Source organism: Acanthaster planci, linkage group LG01 (assembly GCF_054643075.1).
Source record: "Acanthaster planci isolate LZ-2023a linkage group LG01, COTS_SCS, whole genome shotgun sequence".
Taxonomy (NCBI): Eukaryota; Metazoa; Echinodermata; class Asteroidea; order Valvatida; family Acanthasteridae; genus Acanthaster; species Acanthaster planci.
The window spans coordinates 30,714,886-30,739,657 of record NC_141777.1 but is presented as its reverse complement, the minus strand read 5'-3'; the positions used below and the strand labels follow the sequence as shown (position 1 = coordinate 30,739,657).

The following is a 24,772-nucleotide window of genomic DNA, read 5'->3' as shown; positions in this document are numbered from 1 at the left end:
GATCAATCACGGATGTGAAATTCAGAACTGCCCTTACTCAAGAAATCAGGAATTAATTTTTTGTAATCGACATGCTCTACCAAAACGGATCTCGAGAAATACCTTTTTTCTGAAAATGATTTCCACAAGGAAAATTACTCTACAGACGTGCCTATTAAAGAAATAAATTAAAATGTTTTTAATTGGCCGAAAAACCTCCTGAAATTGAAAATAAAAATCTTTGATAACTAGGACAATTTTCAAGATTATTTTGCTGTAAAGTAAACCACGTACCACTTCCAAAGAACTGATTATTTGTACTGATTAAACGGTTAGTACTATGCTATGATTTATTGTAACGTGATTCCGGCGTTGTTCGGAGTCCACACATTCAGCTCCGTGGACCGCTACATTGAATGACGTGTTGAAGTTGAGACGAAACTCTTTGCTTGCTCAGATTGAGTAGTAGGCGATTGGTGTTTTGTGAAGTCTGGGTTTGAACGGTGGACTCAAGACAGATGATCGTGGCATTGTATTTACTTCAAAGCGCCGTCCTGCCGCTGTAACCAGAGATCAACGCCTACCGCTTTGGACAAAAAGCAGGCCAGACAAACACTTTCCCAGATTTAGTGGATAGTGTTTCGGTTTGAGAGAGGAGAGGGCCTCCTGTGCCATGCACCGCAGGCCACTGAAAACAGTAAGAAAAAGGATCGAAAGAAGATCTCGGACAACTGACGGAGTTTACCGGAGAGCAGATAACTGAGTATCACCCTCTTCCAATGGAGGGAAGAAGGAGAAAAAGTGATAAGGAGACGGCATCATGATGCAAAGTGTGGATAAAGCGTGGAGGTTAATGAAAGAGTGCTTGGAGGAAAATTAACCAGTGGATCATATGAAATAAAGCGCTCTAACTCGCTCTGACTGTAGCCGAGGTTTTCTGGCTAATTCTCTCTTTAGTTGGGACTCATATCCGGACTGACGAGGAAGAACGCTTAATCAGACCCGTTTCCCCGTTGGTTTTTTTAGGGGGGGGAATCGAAAGGCTAATCTTAAAGGAAAATCAGCGTTCTATTGATTTAATCGTATCTGCCGGGTATTATTTTATTGATGATTAAAGCGGAATTGGAGTGATCGCCGAATTGGCTATGCCGTAAGTCCCTCATAAGCAGTATTACTTCATTAGCGCTTAATGCATTATTTCGCCTACAGAGATATTAACCCTATTCCTTCTCCAAAATGACTCTGTGAAATTTTTTTAACATTTATGAAGTTTTTAATTTCTTAAATAAGATTGTTTTGTAATCAGTTTTCAAACAAGAAGAACGAGGTATAGACCAACATGGCGCGCAGCTGTGTATTTTCTGTAATTTCTACCGATTCGGGTTTCGTCAGTCTAACCGTAAAAGTTCTCCTCATACGATTCAGAACGATTATTTCACGCCAAACGTGTGTTCAATAAGGTTTTTTCAACCTTATGTACATGCTATTACGTTTGGGTTACCGCAGTTTCCTCAAATGCACTTTGTATTCAGAGAAATGTGTGGCTTAGCATTGTTCACGCCTTTTGCAAATTTGGTTCTCCCAGAAGAAAACTTGGGTATTCTCGTGATGCCTAAATTTCAACTGTGCTCTGGGGAAGAGTTGTTCACTTCTCTCTGAAATGAAGCTATTGTGATTCGAGGGCTGAAGTGGAATATTCGAATACCCAAAAGAAAATTGATCTACATCAACATTGCACAATGTCAGATTGGTTAGTTGGTGGGTATCGATTCTCATCAGTTTCGATAAGTCTAATTGTAGTCTTTCCACTTTTCAGATGCAGTAGGCTCAGAGTGGTATCGAGTGGCACATAGTGCACAGGTTCAGTTCAGTAGCGATCCTATTGCAAGCTAAGAAATTCCAAAAGAATCTTAAATATTAAATATAAAAAACCTCACTGTCAGTTATTGGCCCAGCACACCTGATCAGCCGATTAATCGCAAGACATCACCACCCGCTAACGCTTGACTTGGTATCCCATGTCATATTAACGCCAAACAGATTGCGTGACTGGGCGCCGTGTTAAATAAAAATTCTCAAATTAACTTCCCCAACCGGGCATTTCATGCTTGGATTTGCTGGCTCTTTTCGCTCCATCGGCAACCTAATTGTCGAGCACAGATGCTTCACCCAACAAACAGAATTAGCCCGAAATACCACAAGACAGGAGAATACTCCAGTCCGTAATTTCCCTGGAGTGACGGGGGACTTTCGGCGCGTCTTTGTATTAGGGGCGGGGGGGGCGCGTTAGTGAGGATGCATGATGGCAAACGGTGCGCGGGAGATTTCCCGCCTTATAAGCAGCGCGGATCTTCGATCACCGCATGTGTTCAGCTCACGTTCCACACACGCGATGCGGGTGGGCCCCCGGGGTGAGAATCAGAACATTAACGGTCCATGGTTGATTTCCAGTAATAGCGGGTGGTAGATAAATAGACGAGGTAGGCGCTGGGTGAGGTGAAACCAGGACAAACTCCAACCCAATTGCGATTCTATAACGCAGGCTCGGCGTCGTCGTTGCCCTAATTCCGATGTGCATTTCATACATCATATTATCGGAGTCGTACACTTCTCGCCTCCTCGTTGCATGCCATTTTGGAAAGCATCTTTTTCATTTTACTTGGAGATCATGAGGCATGCACCGAGTGAACTTCCCCACATCACTGGCTCGATTACGCTCTTGAGGTGCGGGAGAAGGCATCGGTTTCCCACACGAGCGTTTCATTATCACGCGCAGGCGTATTGGCAATAAACCATGCGTCGTTATAATCTAGACAGTCGCGAGCATTACCGCATAAGCAGATCGATAAATACTGCAAAAGATTATCTTCCTATCGATGCAATGTGAGTGTCTGACAGGTCCCCTATAATTACGGACCACTTGACATTCAGAACGTGATATCACTTGGTGCTGAATTGCTAAAAAGTGCTCTTCAATAATAATGTTGATACAGCCTGGCAAGACAGATTGACCTTAATGGATCCGAACTGAGCTATGAAATTAGATAAACGTTTCAACTTTTTGTATCACAAAACTTTGCAAATTCTGAAATAATTCCTGTGCTCACGTTACCAGTAACTACCTATATTAGAATTTGTCCAATATTTGACACTACCAGGAAAAATTTCCATCACGCAATCATAAAAGACTAGGCCCTATAGTTTGCCATATAGAAAGATCTATTACAGTACTGGAAATGGATGCAGTAAATTTACCCAAGCTTTGAAGAAAGGCACAATGTGGCCAGACTTTTAAACAAACTGAAAATGCTGGATGAATCTTAGTCTCCAACAGAGACCTACAGGGTGAATGGAGATATGCGTTCATCAAGAATCAAACATCCTGAGAAATTTCAAATACGTCTCACGTTATACCCTGACGGGCTACAGTCACACTTGCCGCGAAAGAATGAAACGTGAGCTCAGCAAGTTGATCTGCGACTTATTACAGTATACACTTTATACACTTAGGAACTGATTTTCAGCGCTTGTGGTTAGAACAAATCTGAACTTTCCATCTTATACAGTGGAACCTCAGCCATTGATATTACAGATGTTGAATTTTTAAAACTCTCATCACAAAATCACAGGTTCTACTTCAACAACATTAATGTATGGAGATGCATTTTTCCCCTATAGTTCGATGAAGCAGATGCTTCAATCCACCCATTATTAGAAGGAAATGACCGCTTGGCAAACATATTTCACCTTTGAAATGAGGTTTCCTGAAAAGTAAACTGCTGTAATAATGACTCGCGGGAAATCAATTGCAAAAGATAAAATTGGCTTCATCACACAAACACAGACGGAACCCTCTCAAAATATTGGCTGCACATTAAAGGGGGAAATAGAAAGACGGTGCAAGACTGGGTCAAGTGATTGGGATACGTAGTGGTTACGTTTGTTAAAAGGTCAAATCATGACGTAGAGTGTACCACGTGTCGTATCTTTTCACCATTTTGGTATAGATGGTGAAGCTGCCAAGTGCCTTGCACCAGGTCAAGTGCAATCGCCCGTTTGCAATTTCCACAATCTAACGCCACTGATGCCCGGCGGGGGATTATTGAAGACAGCAGACATACTCTGGCGAATTCACTTCAGTCTGTCAGTTTATGTTGCACCAGAGCTGCGAACTCAATTAAAGTAACAACACATCGGGCTGCTCGATTGAAGAAAATCCAAGACATCTTTTCGGCATTCTCATCGCATCATGGAATAGGATGACGAATAAGCCATGCCTTATATGAGGAGACACAGATGGGTACATTGTACACTAGAAATAATTTAAAGTAAAACTAACTTTCCAGTCGCCCATAAGAGGAAAACCACCACCCTTAAATGACTTTTTGAGGGTATCCGTCAAAGTAGGCGTTAAAATGGTTCCGATTGATCGGAGCGAGTGGCCATGGCCTTATTCTGCTGGGTCAATACTAGCTCATTAATATTCACGAACATGGTTCAAGACAGAAATTGGTGTTTGTTGAAGAGGTTCCTAAAATTTTCTTTTTCTGGTTAGCATATTAGGAATACCTTTCATCCCAAACGTTCAAGTGTTAAGTAAGTTGGAAGCTGATAAATATGTGGCAGGCACACTCCTTTGTTTTTTCATTCCCATGATGCATCGCGAATGTCCAAAAACGTTCTCTCCGCACAACCTGCATTTGATGCTTGTCTGGGTTTTAAATCCGAAGCTCGCTTGCGACTGATGCTCTTTCAGCTTTAACGCAATTCAACAGGTTCAGATATGAGTTTCAGAATTGAAGTGTTTTCAAAAGCCCGTCTGCAGATTGCGTTGAAGCCCATATAAGTCAACAGGTCTAGATTTAATTTGTCTTAAACAGCTCTCATGTGTCAAACGGAATTATTTCGGGGATTTGTTTTTCAATACCAAAAAGCCACTAACAAACTGGAAGAGTTTTATGAGCTTTGTCCATCAACATCCACTAAGTCCATGCAGCGGCAACACGCTTCCTCTTTATAACTCTTATTTTCAGCAGACTCTATACGTCATTACCTTACAATATCATGCAAATTTCATTATAGGTTACTTTATTTGAGGTTTGAGCAATAACGCAAACGGTACAAAGTGCAGATAAGACAAGTGGCCATCACTCAGATCAAATTATATTAATGAGAAGGAGTCAAGTGGGTGGGATGCGTCGAAACGACCCACCCTTTATAACGCGACACGTCATTCGCTTGGTATCCATATAAAACTAGATCTATAGTGCAGGGAGAAGCCTCAAGGTTGATCTTCAAACTACCTTGAGGTCAATTATAGGGAGTAGATTAATGTATTTTTTGGGGGGGTCCAAATTACCTGGCCATTCGCGTAAGTACTCTTCCGTGTAACACAGTTCTCTGTCGTTCTACAAGAGTGGAGCTTTATGGGAGGACTCGGCCAATTCCCATCAACCCATATGAGCAGGCCTGCATGTGCTCCTAACAAGTACTTCATACAATCCTATGGCGAAACGCGTGCTGGTGATGAGCCGTAATCCAAAGGGCCCTTAGATGAAGCCTTTCAGCAAAAGGACACAATAATTGCCCCTGAATGGTTTTTGTAACAATACAGGTAGAACAATACTCCGAGCGCTGTCACCAATGGTCGTCCTTGAATTAGTGCAGAGCACTTGTCTTTCATGGACACAGTTAAGTCTCTGATATTACCGCCGTGGTAAATACTGAAGATGGAAACAATTTAACAGCTGAAGAGGGGGGTCGACGGGGATAATTGAACAAGCCCCAAGAATGTAGAGGATCTATTTTAGACTAACGGGTATGCTTTACAATGACATTGTTTGCTGGGGGAAAAAGCAACGTTTGCCTAGGTGTACTTATCTCACTTTGGCCCTAATTCGTATGAAGACGGCGGCGCAAATATACTTGGGCATTGTAGTAATGATTACTGAGATCGGTTGTCGATTATCCATGAGCTACTGCATTCACTCTCACATTTTCTACTCTGCAATTAGAATATTACCGATAACAATAGTTGTTCAAGTGAGCGTTATCAACTTTGCAATCCCCCCCCAGTAAATGTGCCATTCTCAGGTACATGAAGTCTGCCAGGCGGAATTCGCAAAGTAAGATAGGGCCTATTGAGCATCGCAACCCATCTTACATTAATTGAAGTTGTGTGAATGAATAAAACATGTTGATTGTGATATTTGCATCGATATGAAGGGCAGATCCCACCATCACATACCCTGAGATATATATATCTCATTAACAGGACAGGCCATGTTTCCAAAGGGCTGAAATTTCCATCTTTCGCAGTCGATGGCTATTGCTACAATTTTTACAACAGGCAAAGTAGTACCCCTCCCTTTTGTTAAAAACGTGTATCATTCCCTAAACGGGTGAGATCACAATGGCTCTACTTCTGAAATCTTCGTGACGATGTCGGATGTTCATGGTTTAATGCAAAACATAGACCTATAGCACGGTGGACATAACGAAACATGATCTTTAAATGGCTGCTGTGCCCCACAAAATGAGATTTAACGATGGAGCAGCATGTAAAACATTTCATCCTCAGTAATTCACATATCAATCTCAGGGTAACGTTTTACCTTTTATGAAAAAGTGCACAGTTTTATTACATGTCTTGGGTGTATTATTCACAATGTACGCAGGTGTAATGTCGACGGATTTTCACGGATATTAACGCAGCGCTGTTTAGAAAGTGCCGAGGTAAAAAACGAAGAACAAATTGGAGGTGCAGGGCGTGAACGTAAATCCTGGTATTGTAGAATAAATCCCCCACATTTTGACGAGGGGGACAGGCGATTTTTATTATCCTTCAGTCTTATGTAAAATGAGATAGAAAAGGTGCGAATTGTGAGGTCATTTCGAAAGTTCCAACGGCCAAAGTGGAGCATCGGTATGGAAATTTCAAATGCAAAATATTGAATCATGTAAGGTTGCACATGTGGTGTACATCTCTATCATTAACAGTGCCCCCGGTGTTATATTGTGTCTAACTCCGCCCAATTCCAACCTCGCTTTTCAAATTTCCACGACTGCAGGCAATTTTGTCGGACTTTGGTCTTCCCCTATACATGCATCCAGTCTGGCACGGAGTCACACCACTGGAGACGGGTAGGGTAGTTGCTACGGTACTGGCTCCAGCATCTCAGTCCACTATGGTTTGAGCTAGTTCACAGGCCATCGTATTTCAAATTAAGCTACGTTGAAAGTGAAACCACGGAGCGCAAAATCCCTTCTCTGATCCGCAAAGTCGGGGATGAACCGTTAATTCCCACGACGGATTGGGGCGAAACTTGACATCCCTTAAAAAAGTCACGTCATTTTCACCGGTATAAAGTCTTAGTCAGATACTGTCAGGTACAGTTCCTAATTGGTCTCCCTCGTGTTCTTCATAGACGTTCGGTTTTTTCTTTCTATTAAATCCAAGCGAGTTTCATGGCGACATAGACGACTTAGTCACACTAAATTAAGTCCTAAAAAACAAGGACATAATTTCCCTTATACCACAAAATTCCAATAGCAGAATAAAGCTTTCAAAGAAATGTTCTCCAAAAAAGATTAAAAAAACAACAACCCCAAAACCAATAAATAACACCCCAAACCAAGAATACAGTGCACATCCACTCAATTCACGAAACAGCCAATTTCTTTTACAACTTTTTAGATTAATTTCACCCTTATATCAAAGGAAATATACTTCAACTTCGTGAAGGCTTAATTGCAAAAACCGGTTTAGAATTTCACTCCTCAATTTCCGTTTGTTTGCAGCTTAAATCAAGACAGTAGTGTTAGACTTCGGTCTACTTTGAGGCATGTTCGTCTCGTGTGGCCGGTAAATGTGGCATTGAAAAAGCAGGGTCCTCCTCTGTCATTCACTGATCATTCATTTCTCGGTGAAGAGGTGAAGCGTTAATTCAGAAATGTGAGTTTGTTACAGGGTTTCCCGGCCGAATTCATCATCTTCGCACACGAATTACAGTTTCATTCAAATTAGCACGAAATAGATTGACGATCTAGATCACCATTCAAAGAGAAAAACTGATCATTCAATTTCATTCTAAAAGCATGTGATTGCACAATCTTGTTATTCATAAACTGAAGAGTCAGTTTTCGATTTGGAAAACACGTACGAGCATACAAATTCGCTTGGACACTCCCGCGGTATGTGTTTTGGCGTTCAATTTCGTGAATCAGCAAGCATTTGTGAGATTCGTGCAGTATTATTCACGTTAAATCTTCTACTTCGTTTTTTCTTTGTAACTAATTTATGCAAAATATTTCAAGAAAAGAAACGTTTGGTTTGAGATCTTTATAAAAATGTAAAGTAAAATTTTAATTCTTTATATCACATACAAATGGACAAAGTGGGGAAAGTAATGTCTAAAAAGGATGATAAAAATAGAATGAAACATGAAAGCAAAAGCGTAACTTAAAGAAAAAATAAGCCATCATTTGAGGGAATCCGAAAAATCTTAGTATTCGTGCACACTTTGGAGGGTGCGTTTCTTGTGTATAAAATAAAGAAATTACAGATCAGTTAACTGCATCTTAAGGATTTTGCTCTCAGCATCCGTGATGAAGGTCCAGGGAGAGTTTCATTTCTACATTTTGATTCAACGGGCAATTGGTATTGGAGCAAATGTACTGTGTTCTTGATGTGTAATTTGTTTGAGGTATATAAAAATATACATGTACATTCAAGTCAGTGCGTGGGACACACTTCTAGCGTTTTTTCTATTTATACCCCTTATGTTCTATACGCTTCTTAATTTGCTGTGTATTCCTGTTGCCTTGAGGTTTTCCATTTTGAGGGCTCAAAATACGAACACGATTGCCCATAGTCGAAAACGAAAGTAAAATTCGGGAGGAATTTTTCATTCCAGTCATCCAGCGCGAAATCGAATGACGGTTATGCACTCTTCAATTGAATGAAACTAGTTTTAAATTGAATTTGTTACAGTACACCATTCGACGCCTGTAAACGAATTTGAAGACTCTGCCGTAGGAAAAAGAAATATGGGAGCAACCAGTTACGTATTTGACTGGGAAAACTTATAGTAAGAAAACATGATTTGAAATGCACTTTCTATTCATCTGAGTAAAAGAGATGGTAAGTAGAGTTGTACATGCAGTTACGCCATAGAGACTCAATCAGTTGCCATCATTAATTGATCTATATTAACAATCATGTATGATATTCCAGTATAGACTGACAAATGAAAGCAAGTTACAAAAGAGAAAACCAAACAAGGATTTTTAAATTTCTAAAGTTATACTGTTGGTATTTTCATTACTTCAGAATTTAAAAGAGAGTGCACATCGAAGGTACAGTTTCATGCCAGCGGAGCATCTGACCGTACACTTGACCGTGACTGTGTGGGTGATAAGCGCGCGAACTTGAACTTTCTATCGCTGTTTATCGTAAACGAGCATCTTAATCAAGTAATAATGATTGAATGGTTCAAGTCACATAATTCTCGATTCTGCAAAAGTTTTCATTAAACCTTTATGTACTACATGTACTGTATAATGGCCTCGCATCAATTAAAATCCTTTTGTGCAAGGCTGATGAGGGCCGTTAAAAATAACGGCACTGTTTCATGGGGTATTTCTAAAAACGACTTTTTTAAAACTGAAATCGTTGAAAATCTGTATATTAACACGTAGAGCTCGGTTAGTTAAACACCACGATGTATACGCACTGCTGGTTGCGTAACAATTCTGTCTGTTTACGATTCTGTCTGCACACGAGGAATTCAGCTTCAAGAACTTTAGTAATCTTATTTTCAGTGGTTTTAGATTGAAGCTGAGAAATGAAAAATTGGGATGCTTATTGCAGGACACTATCAGCAATGAAAAAGTGTGAAGACGGAAATACCTATTAAACAGCCTGCGGCTTACTCCCACCTGAAGGCCGCATCCGAAGTTTATCTGCAAGCCTTAAGTACTTCTGCCTTGGGATGTGGCAGCCGGACTCATCATTTCGCCTTGAAAAGCGACTATCGATATGTTTGTTACCTCGAAGCGCGAAGGGGGTGCTTGCATAATGTCATGCGCTTTTACGGCTTCGCGATGTCTTACTTTCGGCGCGGAAGATCCATAGACAGGCGAAAAAAAAAACGTTTAATGAAAGAATCGCAATCCTTGATGAAGGATAAAATGCACCAGTTGCTGCATGATGATATCTCGTTTTACTCTGAACCGATATATTCACGAGTGGCAAAGAACCATCATTTTCGTATATTTCGTAATGAAAGGTAGCCTGCATGTGCCGTATGTACTAGTTTCAGATCATCTACATAGGCCTATGAAGCTTTCAGATGCAAAATCTTTTTCATAATTATTTGGTTCGCGGTCAGGTTGGAAGACTCTTAAGTGGCACACCATTGCCAAGCTTAGTTCTAAACTGAACATACAAATTAACACAATAATACTATTGAAAATTCTGGGTTCTGAGTTTTCCTGGAGGTTTTAACCCACGTACACTAAAGCTGGACATGCGTGCGTGTTACTATAGCGTCTCGTGCAAAATCTAATCTACAAATCTTATAATCACAGCGGATGACTGATACGGTGGAGCATAGTCCGCGTCAACTTCCCATCAATCACTTTCAAGTCGAAATACTGGTAACAAGGCGGAAGCTGGTAACAGTATAACAGTGCTGACATTCTCAAACTGTGACGAGTGATACTTGTCGCCATGGTTACCAATGACAGTGCAACTCGCACACTCAATATGCACGCATTTCCAATTATTATGAAGTGGATGATAAACTAATTCGATTTCCATTCCACTTTTTTCTTTGAAGGATTTTAAAACATAAGTGTGTATTTTCCCCTCATTATCGAACCGCAGTGTCAGACAACGTTGAACACAAAGATTTTAATATACTCACCACCGCCCTTGGGGAGCTGGCATTAAGTTCACATCTTGGTATGTAAAATTCACCAAGCGAGACGCGTCTTGTAAGCGTCACACTGCCGAAAGACATACCAACCACGCACAGAAACTTGATGAACGAGGCCAAGCTTAACTTGGCCGGTCGTAATCCGACAGATTTATTATTTTCCCCTTTCCTGGCACACGATATTGCTCTAGAAAACTGGTCTACAAGGTTTGGTTTGTTTTAGCTAGCATATAACAAGCGATGCCAGGCTGTCATCAATCTTCAGTCTTGCTGAAGATTTCCCAAAACAACAAAATCTCGCTGGTCTGTTTACAGTGAGCACAAATAAGTGCGAATGAGGGAATCTCCCAAATCCAAATGCTGCAACTGTGTGAAATGTTGACAGTGCGGCCGGACAGTGGTGTCGAAACTTGCAGCTATAACCACGGCGCAATCGCTTCGCGCATTTGGTCACGCACCGCACTCGCTCCAAATCGTCTACGGTATAGCAGCGGGGTATGTCTACGCCTTGTGCACGCACAATACGTGGTAGACATGCAACTCGTTTGCATACTGAAGCGTGCAGCGCAGACTTGCCGCAGGTGAAAAGCTCATGCAGCGACGGACAGAACGAACTGAGTGAAACCCCTTTTTCGCCCTACGTAATCGATTGGTCATTAGCAATGACAGGAAGCGAAAGATTCCTTTACGGCTGACTCAACCCGATACACCTGTGAGTTTCAAGAAGTTTTGTCTGGGAGCCCTTGGCGTCCAAAGTACTTCACGCAGGGGAGAGGGGAAAAAGCCGTACATCTCGCTTTCACGTACTTGCAGTGGGCCGGGCCCGCTATGCGGTGCGCACAAGCGAGCAAAGTATGCGTGCCGGGCGACGATCCATGCCCATCGATGAGGCAACGCAATCGATTTGCTGAGCAAAATGCGCTACACGTGGTTTGCCTTATGTATCGATAAAAATAGAGAAGTAGACCACTCTCAATTCGGCTGCCTTGCCAGCTTTGATGAAATAATTAGATTTTTCACGGAGGTATTCTCACTTTGATAGAGTTGTACCAAGACTCGGTTGCAGCACATATGCTCTTGGTGAATGTACAGAGACAGATCATAGAGTGGAGTGATAGCGGAGGAAGGTGAGACGGTTACAAGATATAGGGCTAGCCAGTGGAGGATTCAGCATTTACAAAAGTGGGGGGGGGCAAGAATTTACAATGGGGCACTCCAAATAGAGGTACTCCCGAATATAGTGGGCCATATTTCTATATTTAAATTATTAAATGACCAGTCGAGGACAACGGAAGAATAGACAAAGAGAGAAATGAAAAAAAATCGTTAACAAAGCAAAATATGGGTAGGGGCGGATACGGGCCCTCTTGATCCGCTAATACAAACAGACATGGACTCCCTCCATGGAGTCATGGATGAAGGGCATTTGTCACCATGAAATGCAAAAGTGTCTTCCCTAAATGCCAATAATTAACTTTACAGCCCAACGCCCCCGAACACGGATGCAGCTTGTATTCTCTTGCCGTATAGATTTCCCTTGACTCAACTAAACGGGCGTGCGGAAGAAATGGGCCCTCTCTGAGTGGTGGGCATGATAAAATGCATAGTAAAGCAAACCAGAATGAGAGAGATCTTTAAAATTTTTGTTTGAAAGTTTTTTCAACGGGGGCTCTTTTCTTGGCAATCCTCAGCACAAGAAAAGATTCATCTTAATAAGTTCTTTCTTACTTTTCTTCTTATTTTTGAGCTAGGAACTTTCCGTCTTGTTCTGGCCGTTATGCTAGTAAGACAATATCCTCTGACGATTCGACACAATATCTGCTTTTAGGTCAAGTGAAAGTTGAGGTCTGTACACATTCAGAAAAACTCCGTTGAAACAGAAGCGTATGATAGGCCTACCATAGGATCAATTCACGGCGCTGCTAAGCAACAATTCTACGCCAACACGAGTTCCGTGTATTTCATGGAGACCGTAAGCAGAAAGAGCAGCAACAGGCACGCTAACCTCGAAGGAAAAATTTGCTCGAAGTAGTGATTTAACAACGGAAATTTCTATGCGTGCTCAACAAGTAGCACCGCCAGACAGTTAGCAAAATTATATGCTATATAGGCCTACGATAAGCACGAGTTTTCTACTAAGGCCGTTAAAGCTGCTACACAAAATTGGGCCCAGTGGCGTATTACTGCAATGCGGTGGGATGCACTTGGACGCCCTCATTTCCCGAAAGGGGCACATTAGCATCTGAATACCACGTTTTCATAAACGGTAAAACACAGACTTTTCTGTGTCCAATTTCTGAGTTGGGGTACACAGCCGTCACACGCCTCAAACGGAGGGCCCATGTCCTCATGTCCTTTTAGTTCTGCCCCTGCAGGCGTCTATTCAGGGAAATATTTAGAAGGCTTATTATTCTGACGGCCACCAATAAACCTTACGAAAGTCTGCGCACAAAGCCCCTGGACGCCTTGGTTCTATACATAAATGAAAATGTATAATGCTGCACGCCGTCGATTTTCAAAACTCTCCGTGTGTAATGTAGCGTGACCGTCAAGCACGGTGCTTTTGCATCATTAGTATGCACTGGGCGGAGATGTCTCCCGCGTGTGCCCGTAGTTGTACATGTAACATTAATTTGAATGTTTTATCGAGTGGTCTGAGTAATTTTGCCAGGTTTTCTGCCTCCAGTTATAACATTCTCTACCCAACCCAGCAAGGTCAGTAATGCTACTGATCTCTTAGCCCACTAAATGACACTGTGGCTTGAAGTCTCCTATCTATCGACGTCACTTTCAACTATGCAAGCGAAGCAAACAAGCACGTAATAGAGGAGCGTACAAAAGGGCTTGCCAACAAAATACGGTTAGTTACCACATGTTAATGGAAAGAAAGTAGTTAATAAAAACATGAGTTAATCGAAGTGACAAACCACTTATGTCGATGACGAAATATTTTTGGTATGCCCACGTTTTGTACACTGCAGTGTATTGCCGACTTTTAAAGAAATTTTAGATACCAGGATTTTTGAGAAAACGTATTATCACACCTGGGATGGGGGGTGGGGGTTGAAGATTCTTTTACGGGGAAAAAAAGGGACCAGTCATTTTTTAGAAAGAGAATCTGTTCCGCTCCCACCGACCCAACACCTGGAAATACCACTGCTAAGTCTCTACCAAGCAAAACAAAATTGTCGATTCTTAAACATAAAATACCAGCTATTGGTATTGTAACTTTGAAAAGAAATGGCTAGACAGTGTCAGTTTATTTCCTTTGGACTTTGTGCTCCAAATAACACAAACACTTAAAAGGGAGTTTATGCTGCTGTTCAGTAAAAGGAATTACTTCTCAACATGTTTCAGTGATAACACTGATAGCATCTTCTTTTCATTTCAATTGTAAATGTGAAAGTGGCATTATTTATTCGTTTATTTAGAAATACTATCCATTATATCGACTATTAACAATTAGGTCAGCAGCTTACTTTATGTGCAGGTGCGTATCGTAGTATTTTAAGAACCTACTAACTTTGGGGGTTAATACTGAGGTGATTTTTGTGAATGGATGAGTTTTTATTTGCTAATAAGTTACGAGACAATCACATCGGGTCTTTTTCTCGATTCGTCGATTCTGGATTCGGGCTCAACGAATCTCTCTGTCTTTCACATTGTTGGCATCCCAGAGCCGAACAGCGAAAGCCTTTTTTTTTCTCTGCTCAGTAATTTGTGTTTAACGTAGTTTGGACATTTTGCTCATACCCACCGCATTGCAATCGCTAATTTAAGGCTTAACTCAATTTGTCAGAAGTACAGAACAGGTAAGCAAAGGATATTTTACGTTGCTATCTTAACGTCACACTTATTGCATGTATTTTCCATGCACACTTGTCATGAGAGCTGGCAATGTTGGCCGCGTCATTTTCAAACAAATGCTTTATCCACTGTGGGCTCGACGAATTAAGTGTCATGCATCTCGAAGAAACCATACATCGCCAATACAACAGAAGTCTGTAGATAGTGAGCGTAGATACTCATCGGCAGAGGGCGTTGTATGGGTTTGTTGGTGGATTCGTTCGCTTGTTACCTAGCGCCAGAAGGAACGGCTGATGGCCTTCGCTCGGCACCTAGCGCCCGAACAGGGCGCTGGGAAGGGCTGCCGGCCTTGCACAGATTTTGGTGAAGGAAATATGTCAAACAGGGTCACAGCTAACGACACACATAGCATTGTGGGTAAATTTCTGCCAGGCGCGCGAGCTCGCTCAATGCGTTGCGCAAGCGGCGGTTATCAATTCCATACGTTTTCTTTTCTTCCTCATTGCTCAAAATATTCCCACTACACTTATTCCTTCGTCCAAAATTTACGAAAATAACCAATGATTTGAAATATACCGCCAAAAGACACGTGATCAGTGATACTTATGAGAAAATTACCACACTGTAATAGTTCCAAAGCCATGTTTTTTATCACATAGCTGACACTTAGTCCGTGTCAAAGCATTGCCTTTGGAGAACCAAAACTTTAAATAACGCCTTGCTAAAAACAGGAAGTGATAACTTCGACAACAGGTCGTGCACAATATTGCAAATCACAGTGACAAAGCCATCAGCCCTTCCCAGGGACTGATCCCCGTCCCTATCATATAAAGACCGGTAGCTCGCGGCGGCTTAACTTGTGCGATTAGCCCTATCAATTTGGATGTTGAATATTTTCAGTTTTTGTCCGGCAGATTGCAATGCTTAACATGGAACACGTTTCCGAGGAGAGGTAATTTAAACACAAGTACCTATCCTTGTCTCTGTTGATCACAAAGTAATTTATATTTCAATGTTTACCGTCGATAAATCATTTTACGGCACTTTATTTCAAATCAGTGGTTATTGCGTGAAATTTTAGATAAATGAACAATATTTAGTGAAGTTATTTTCGGTAACGAAGAAGAAAAAGCAATATATGTGATCAGCTCCTGCTTGATTTGTGCATTGAGCAGGCATCGTTTCACCATTTACATACACCCTGCAGGATTCTGTCGGATTCATTAGCGGCTACCGGTCCCTACATTCGGGGGACGTTTATAAGACGTTTGGAGACTACGTACGGGGCGGGAACCAGTCTACCCTTCCCAGTGTTCGGGCGCATGGTGACGAGCGAATTTGCTGGTCCCCACCTAGTCTCTATACAGGGCGCGATGATGGGTAATACAGGATGCATGACGCAAGTTTGGTCGAACACTTATGTAATGGGGACGGATTAAGTTGGTAGTTTGCTTTACTATACCTCGTTCTAATAGTGTCAAACAGTGCTCTTCTACTGTTATATCCCCTCTGTCATGGTGTATTGATCAACTACGTCTCCAGTAGTTACTTTGTAACTTCCATTAGTAACCACTGGAAAGGAAATTTCCTGTATCCTGATTCGATTCACAATGGGGAGGAAACGATTTATCTCGTTTATTTAGTTTTATAGTTTCAATGTGAGTCACGTGTTTTCACGTTGCTGTGAATTATTGCATCCACTTTCTCTTTTAAAGAATTCTTTGAATTTTTCTCCATCCTGCTTATAATTAGAGAATGTAAAACAAGATATTGGTTGGATAAGATGTTAACTTTTTATCTTTGAAAAAATCGTGCTCCCCCATAAAAGAAAAAACTGTGAAGAAGATGTTAATACCAGACAACGAATGCTTCAACGACCGCTGATTGAATGCACGGTCAGGTACCGGGTTATTCCTCATTTAAACATTGGTGCCTAAAATGTTTGGACCATAATATGCAAATCCCGCATAAGAAAGAATAGCAGTGGGGTGGGCGTACTGCTTGACACTATGGGGACAAGGTTGGGTATTGGTGTTGAGAATATTGAAATAGAGGGGACCAGCAAAATCTCTGGGTTTGAAAGTTGGGGGAAAAAACATTGTTGATGGGGGTAAGTTTGGGAGTGGCTGCTACATTAAGTGTTTCTGTGACCGTATACCCGGCAAGATATGGGACGGAGGGGGTACCCCTTCCCACATGTCCAAAGAATACGGTTATTCTAACACATCCCCCTAGATGTCGAAAAGAATTCCTCGAGATTCCGGTGGAACAATGACCAAAACAAAAGGGGGTCTCTCCGTACCATATCTTGCTTCAAATGGCCGCTGTTTTATAATAGGTATACCGTTTGAACAAATTTGTCAGAGTTTTGGCCATGGTCTTATTTTCAGCCTTCTTTCACTAAGCTTAAGCTATACGTGTTTGCCAAATTGTGAAAAACAAACTTCAATTTCCTCCTGCCTATATCCCCCCCCGTGACTGAGCGCTTATGATTTGCATGAGTGACGCCGTCGGTTCGCGGCTACCCCTTGGTGGGCGCATGGCCACCAAGTGTAAACCATTAGCCAAGCCGTAACACAGCGAATACAAACACGCTAACTTGCCTGGCTCAGAAAGCACAAAATGTTCGCATTTATTCTTTAATTGCTGGGGATTATATGCGTTCGGTGATTCTTGGGAGGAAACAGGGAGTCCAGTAAAAAAAAAGGCTTTTGGGACTCGACTTTTATTGTGGCAGTTCCATAAGGGCGGCAGGATTATTGCTTGGTCTCTACAAAATTTGAACTGGAATTATTTGAAATTCTAACTTCATATCGGGAATGTTTGGATATGGGAATTGCCGTCGCTTTGGGAATCGCCCATCAGGAAAATGCGTGTTTGAGTTTTGAAACTTCAAGTTTCAGATGTCCAAGGACGTTGACCTCGAGAAAACAAATGCAAATGTGTTTACGATGATAAACTTAAACCTAGTGTCATTATAGGATAAAATTAAAGGTCTTGAAGTGATTTGAAAATACTCATAAACAATAAGATAGAGAAGTTTCTTTATCCTGTTTACCGACTCTGGCTGTCCATGTACAGAAGAAGGGTCAGCAATTTTCTACATCTTTCAGAATTCTGTTTTCCTGCCGCAAAACAGGAAAGGAGCATATTAGTCACAAAACAATGAAATCGTTAATTCAGAGTATAATTGTGTTGATCCACTTGATTGGGAACGCGGCCTTTTCGTTTTGTGCCGAAAAGGACGCTTTAAGTAAGCCATTAATTTATGCCTCGGTTATGTCTTGCTGGTAATGCGTGGCCAGATTGTGCCGTCAGAAATTTATCAAAGCAAGTGCACGTACTGAACAGAAAAATGACCGTCGTTTGGACATGTCGGTATTCAAAATATATTCAAAATTTTCAGGAGTTAAGAAACCAATCTCTCCACCTTTTCAATTCGATTTTACATTGCGTCCGGTCAGTTCAGTGTACCCCTTGAAAAATGTCTGCGTCCACAGCTGGATGCCCCTCAAAAATTTCACCCCAGTTATACGCCACAGGTCACGCAAGTCCATGATTCACAAGTCAATTTACAAGGTAGAGACAAGACGGTAACATACATCTAGTGGCAATCAGCGACACGGGAATGCCTTCGTCACAGTTTGATCCCATCAGCTTGTGACTTGCCTTTGACTAGCAACACACTCCGTTGCATCAACATACGAATGCTTGTTAATGGTACGTTGGCCTACATTAATTCTTGTACTCCAGTGCGTACGTTCAACTGCCTTTCAATTGCTGTATAAAAAATAACAATGACGCAGCGAGAACTTGCGAGTTGGCATCTTGAAATTTTTATGATGAAGGTCGCTTGTACTTTCTGCACTGAAAGGAGGCGCCGAGGGGAAAAGAGTAAATGATAGCAAATTCACCTCCCAGATCCTGTTAAAATGTTGCAGTAGTAGCAGTCCTCCGTAGCGAAGGGGTTAATAATTCACTCAGCAAGTTGAAAGTTGGCTCATGCTTTCATCACTTCACCAAAACACCACACGACTGCGACAATAGCAATGGAGTCTTTTGACGGGCGCTACTTACGGCAGAGAGATCCGTTTCATCCATTCACCGACATTTTACTGCGCATTTGCGATGATCCCCTTTATGGGTGACAACATTGCTGTGGGTTTTGTGCAGAGCGGCTCCTTACAATAGTCATGGCAGTGCTTACTGCCAGTCGCCGGGGCCTCGCAGTGATGGCGTTAACGTGTCTCCGTATTCGTCTGTAGACCAACCTCATTTTGCTTTCAACTTGTAAGGGCAGCCAAAGTTTGCAGAAATATCGCCTTTTGGTTGACTCTCAATTCTACCTCCAATTAGTTCAAATGTGGCACTTGTCACATTTATTGTAAATAGGGTCGTATTTTTATTTAGAAGTTGTATTGTTATCTGGTGATCTGACAGCTGTGTCACCAGCTTCAGACATTAAGGGGGGGTCACAGTATCAGCTGGGGGGGCACATCAAAGGAACAGAATACTTTTTTCACGCTTATGTTTTTATTGATGGGGCGTTTTACCCAGGGGTCGGGCCCTCTGACGGGAAGCTTCCCCCCCCCCCAGCGACGGGCCCGTTCTTAACACGTTCTGAATTATTCCTTTGCTTTTGCACCGACAGCCAATCAAGTTCGTCGGGTGCCTGGACGAAAGGTCGTAAGGGCTTACACCCTTTTGCCGGGAAGCATGATCACTGCGAAAAAATTCCCGGCAAAAGTACGTATGTGTGCAAGTGTTTTTATTAATGAAGATAAAGATTTCTTTGCAAAAAGTAAAAAAAAAATCTAAAAATCGTTTGATAAGTTGTTTAAAGGTTGCTTTTGTACAGCCTGTGTTGATTTTGTAGTAGATTTTATCCGTTTGGACTAAACAAAGACAATGTCTTTCTTACTCCTTTTTGCCGGGAACATTTTGTCTGCTATGGTCATACTTCCCGGCAAATGGGGCACACAGCTGTCACTTGTACGAAAAACACGACAGTGACGCCAAAAAAGCAGACCCTTTATCTAGGGATTATGAAAGCAAATCACGAGCTTCTCGGGTGGGGCTCGAACCCACAACTTGCTGCTTACCCATTCAGACATCCAACCACTCGACCACCATACAAGTTGGACAAAAACCGTTCATAAATTAGTGCGATTCCGACAGTGCACTGTATTTCAAAGTCCTTTTGAGTCAGCTATGCACTTTAAGTCAGACAAATTAATATTATGACATTTACTTTGTTTGATTTCTTGTAGATAGCTATGAAAACCCTTGACATCCTTCAGAACTTGTTATGGTGAGCTCCAAGACAATATGACCATAGATAAATTCGAAGAAATTACTAGATTTTGTGTCAAACGGTCGCTTCTTTTGGAGGAAAAAACACAGAAACACATTTTGCTAAATTATTATCTGATTCTCAGATAATGTAATGTAGTTTCATCTTCTTCAAGACGAAACAGATGTACTTCTGACTAACTCACACGATCACACTTCTCTGCTATTCTACATGCATATTTATTTATTTCTACAGTAGTGCTAGCAGATGTGATTGATAGCAAGTTAAAATCTCGAAGACCCTCTCCTATCTCGTCCTCTTTATAACCCATACTGTTCCCATCTAATTTCTAAGAAATATCTGTGCACTTCCAGAAGGTCAGTGTGGTCAGCCGCGACCACTTCCAGTCCCTGAGATTTCAATTTTACGACTTTCTCATGAACCCAATTTCCTCCTCCATTGACCACGACCTTTCCCAAAATACTTGTGGTTCCTTACTCAGAATTTCTTTATGACAGATAATTTACCTGTATATTTGTCAGTCCGGCAGAATATTGTGTCTTTTATAAAAAAAAATTGGTTTGAAATGCTAAGGATAATGTTAAAGGGTAGTCTGCAGTGTATTTTGAAATGCTCCTACTGTTCAAGCTAAGATTATAATCATTACCACAAGAGATGAATTTCTCTGCTATTGAAGCGCGCCACACAATGAATTATACAACAGCCCAGGCTGCCAACGTATAATTGAAACATAATGGTCCGTAACGAAAATATTCAAAGAACATGGAGAATTTTTTTCTGTGTGTTCCAGTCTAGTTGGCCGTATGTTGGCGAGGCTGCACGTGTAGGGCTATTATGCGTATCAACGTGTGACCCCAGCAATAGTTTAGACTAGGCCTACACATTGACATTCAGCGAATGCTTTACCGTAAACTTGAGTCGTTTTCTTGGCGGGGTGCATAATGGAACTGGTCACCGTTATAATGGCCAAACTCTTTTTTTCCCATCTAGAGCGATGGTACAGGGCACGTTTCATGTTTGAATGGGATGAGAACGCAAAATAATTTTTAAAAAACGGCCGGGGGAAATACGGAATTTAAGGTGATTTTGCTCTTGAGCTATCGTCAGTGGCGTACATATAAGCCCTAATCTAACGATAATTCACGCATGAATGACACAAACTACGTTATTTAAAATTCCTGCAGATCTAAATGTAACAGAACGCGATGGATTTCAAGGTTTGAAGCCAAATTTACAGACGGCCGGAAAGCGTATTTTTTCCTAAGAGGGTTAGGGGTAATTATAACAAAATGGGCTTATCTGAACTGTTGCGCATGCGTTATTCGCAGGAAGGTTGGGTGCAGTTACCATAAACGGGTGGATGAACTTTAAGGTATAACATACGACAAAACTGCTGTCTCGGCCAGTTGCACTGTAGCTTAGAAGAGCACTTGACTTGTAATGTACTGCATGTATGCAATTTTTTCCTGGGGAGGGGATTGATAGGTGAGAGGATGTTTTTATAATAGGAAAGTAAAGCCCGAAGTTTACCTTCTCTAACTTAACTTTCTAAGTGTCCTCGTAATTGATCGAGCTTGCAGTTAACCACGCCCATATATGATAATGGCCTTGAACCTTCTAGGAAAAAATTAAGCCGACGGAAAATATATGGACTCGAAAACGTGTAGATGGTCCGCAGAGGGCGCTCTTAACAGTTACCCATGCGAGAAACGCGCCACAGGCAGTAATTTCCCGCACACCCTTGCTTAATCATGGTTCATCATATTTCATAAAATAAAATCCACATCATTACAATAAATGCTATGAAGCGCCGTGGGAATTGAACGAATTGTTAAAAAAACAAGGGGTAGAAAAGAGAAAAAGGAAGAAACAATTTCTATAAAAACCTACCCCACCGCCCACAAGCTACTGATAAGTGCTTTACCCTCTAAAAAAGAGCGGTGTCCCCTGGGACGCTCCTGATGGCCCTGCCCTCGCTCGGGATTCGTTTACGGGTACGTACACATACATGATCGGTCCCATAGACTGTGCGTGCATTTAGTTTGTGTATCGTGCATGTGACAGGTCGTCGACCCAGTGAAAACCAAAGATCGGATAACGTCGAAGGTGCAAGGTGGATGACTCTGCCCAAAAGATGTAATTACCGTGGGCGCCATTTGAGCAAGCGATACGCCTGAGCAGTATACGGTAATGCTTGGGCGCAGGCTCACCAGGTGCGCGTGCCTGCCGCGGCGCCTGCACTAATGTGAATTGCGATTACAACGTTTTACGTGTATTTACGGGGAAGTTCGCCATCTGGCGCCGCTTCGCGGCGCTATACGATCTTTGGTGAAAACTGATATTCTCGCAGACAACGCATATCGGTGGTGACCCATGTGAGGGATTTGTCCTGCCATTTCCCTAAGAGACGTTGTGTGTGACTAAATTGCCAAGAATCTATCAAATGGAGACATTTAATAGCTTCTGTTTGGAAAGATCTCCGGAAAATAATTAAAGAAGTAGAAAATGTCAATTTTACGACAAAGGGTTATTATGAAAAATATTATCTCTTTTTCACCGACTTTGTGTCCAATTTTCACAATTTTGCCGAGTTTACCTTCAAATAACTTTGATGCCACGTGAAAGACTAGTACCTGTCATGGTCAAAGACGTTTATTAATTCTAGGTAGAAAGCCTTTTTTTTAACTTCACTTCGTTTTTCATTGGACCCATTTTCTTCATTTTTCGTGTTTTTCACCATACTTAATGCCCAATTTTCACACTTTTGTCTAATCCCCTCAGATCAGGGGTGATACTGTCTGGAAGACTGATGAATCGTTTGTACTCATCAGTTCATTTCTTCAAGATCGAGAGCCATTTGTCTGAAACACGTTCGTTTCTCATGCGGATTCAAATTTTCGCGCCGTCGGAGTCCGACAGCAGTCAAAAATGAGATGTCCGGATTTGGGGCATGGCATACACGTACGAGCACACACACCTTGATATGAGTGCTTTTCGGTACGAGTTGACTCTTACTGCATTGCACTAATTCGTACTGTACAATTATGTCAAATTGTCCGACGCAATTCATACGGTTTCCTTCTTGCATGACACTTTCTCATCAGAGCATTCATGATATTCCTCAATATTCACAAGAAGAGAAATGTCAGGGGAAATATTTTTAGAGGGTATTTTTTCAGTTTTGCGTGGACGCAAAAATGAAAAAAATACCCTCTAAAATGTTGGCTTCACTTCCAACTTCTCTGTTACTTTGGAGGTATTCAATTCACTTCAACAACAACGTTCATTTCCATAATGCCATGTATGGAATATGATGAAAAAACATGTCGAAAATTATCGAAACTAAATAAATTCAAGGAGTAAAGATGCAAAAAATAAAGCACACCAAAAAAGAAGCAAAAATTTGGCAGAAAATGGATTTTTATTGTGTTCTAGTTAGCAAAAGGGACTTTGGGTGTTTAAATACTAATCGGTATGGAAGTGAGGGGTAAAGAACTATATCTGAGCTTGATGTTGATCGATTACTTTTGGGGTCCACCTGTTCGGCGAGTCAAGAGCCATTTTACTTGCTTCTGGCTTAGTGAGTTTTAGTAGGCACAAACTAAGTGAGGGGCATAAACATACGTGGGGTGAAAGAAAAGGCCCGTCATTTGGGAACAAATTCCACCATTTAGACTGGATACCCCTCCGCACCCCGGAAAAAAGTCAGTTTAGATTGGAAAGGTTCGCTGTACATGAAATAATCACTGTACAATAAGGGCAAATCACAATAGTGCGCCTCCAAGAGTTTGCAACGCGTTGACCAATCATAGTGCGCGAAACCTGTCGACCCTTTCCAAACGCGCTTTGGGTCGACAACTTTCGCGCACTGTGATTGGTCAATGCGTTGCAAACTCTTGGTGACGCACTATTGTGAATCGCCCGTATTGAATGAATTCATTCTGAACGCACGTTTTCCTTTAAAATTTGGCCTAATCCATCCACATCCAAGAATACAGGAAGGGTTTATTGCTCAGAATTTGTATTAAAGAACAAATTGTGGAGCACAGCACTATTACACGGTACGACGTAAGATGGCTTTTCCCAACTTAACAACAAAGTACATCCTAGTTTTGTATACACGAAGGGATTAAACAGGGTCATACAAAGAAAGCTTTGACTGACATTCAACATTTACTATACCCATACAAAGTTGTAAAAAAAACTTTAAAAAAAGACACTTGCATTAATTGAACAATAACAAACATTCCTTAGCAAACATGGCCAGGTTAAAAAGCTTGCGCCCAGAGCAATTAAAGACCTAGTCCAGAGAAAGAACTGAAATGTGTTGATGATCCCAGACCCATTCCTTCTCAAAAGTCGCAAGCTATCTCGCCAGCCAAATCTTGTACGTCAACGATTTTCTTGTGTCTGTTTTCAGAAGTTATGTCTATAATGTATACTATAATGCGGTCGAAACAGACGAATTGGAGTTTGCTATCTCGATGAAAAGCCGACGTTTAAGCATTTTTTCCCTTTTTTTTTGGTCAGCGAAGTACGTGTCGTGTTACCCTTTTGTTTCCGCTAGAGAGCGGTGCAGGGTCCAGTCCACTAATTCAAGCCCCACTGAAAACAGTGTAAAATCAGCACCGTTCAGGGCCCAATAGCTTGCACGCCAACATCCCTGAGATTTCTGAAACACAAATGAAATTCTTGTCTGGTCACTTATCTTTCAATTTCTTTTCAATTATTT

General features: G+C 41.6%; 1 protein-coding gene across 2 annotated transcripts in view; it reads right to left on the bottom strand.

The window, feature by feature from the left end:
- LOC110976789 (somatostatin receptor type 2-like) overlaps positions 1–11,766 on the bottom strand; it is a 53,125-nt gene extending 41,359 nt beyond the window's left edge. For both annotated transcript variants that reach the window (XM_087135799.1, XM_022230362.2), the window contains exon 1: positions 10,908–11,766. The gene's annotated coding sequence lies outside the window, so the exon portion shown is untranslated. The remainder of the gene's footprint in view (positions 1–10,907) is intronic.
- Positions 11,767–24,772: the final 13,006 nt, after the last annotated feature.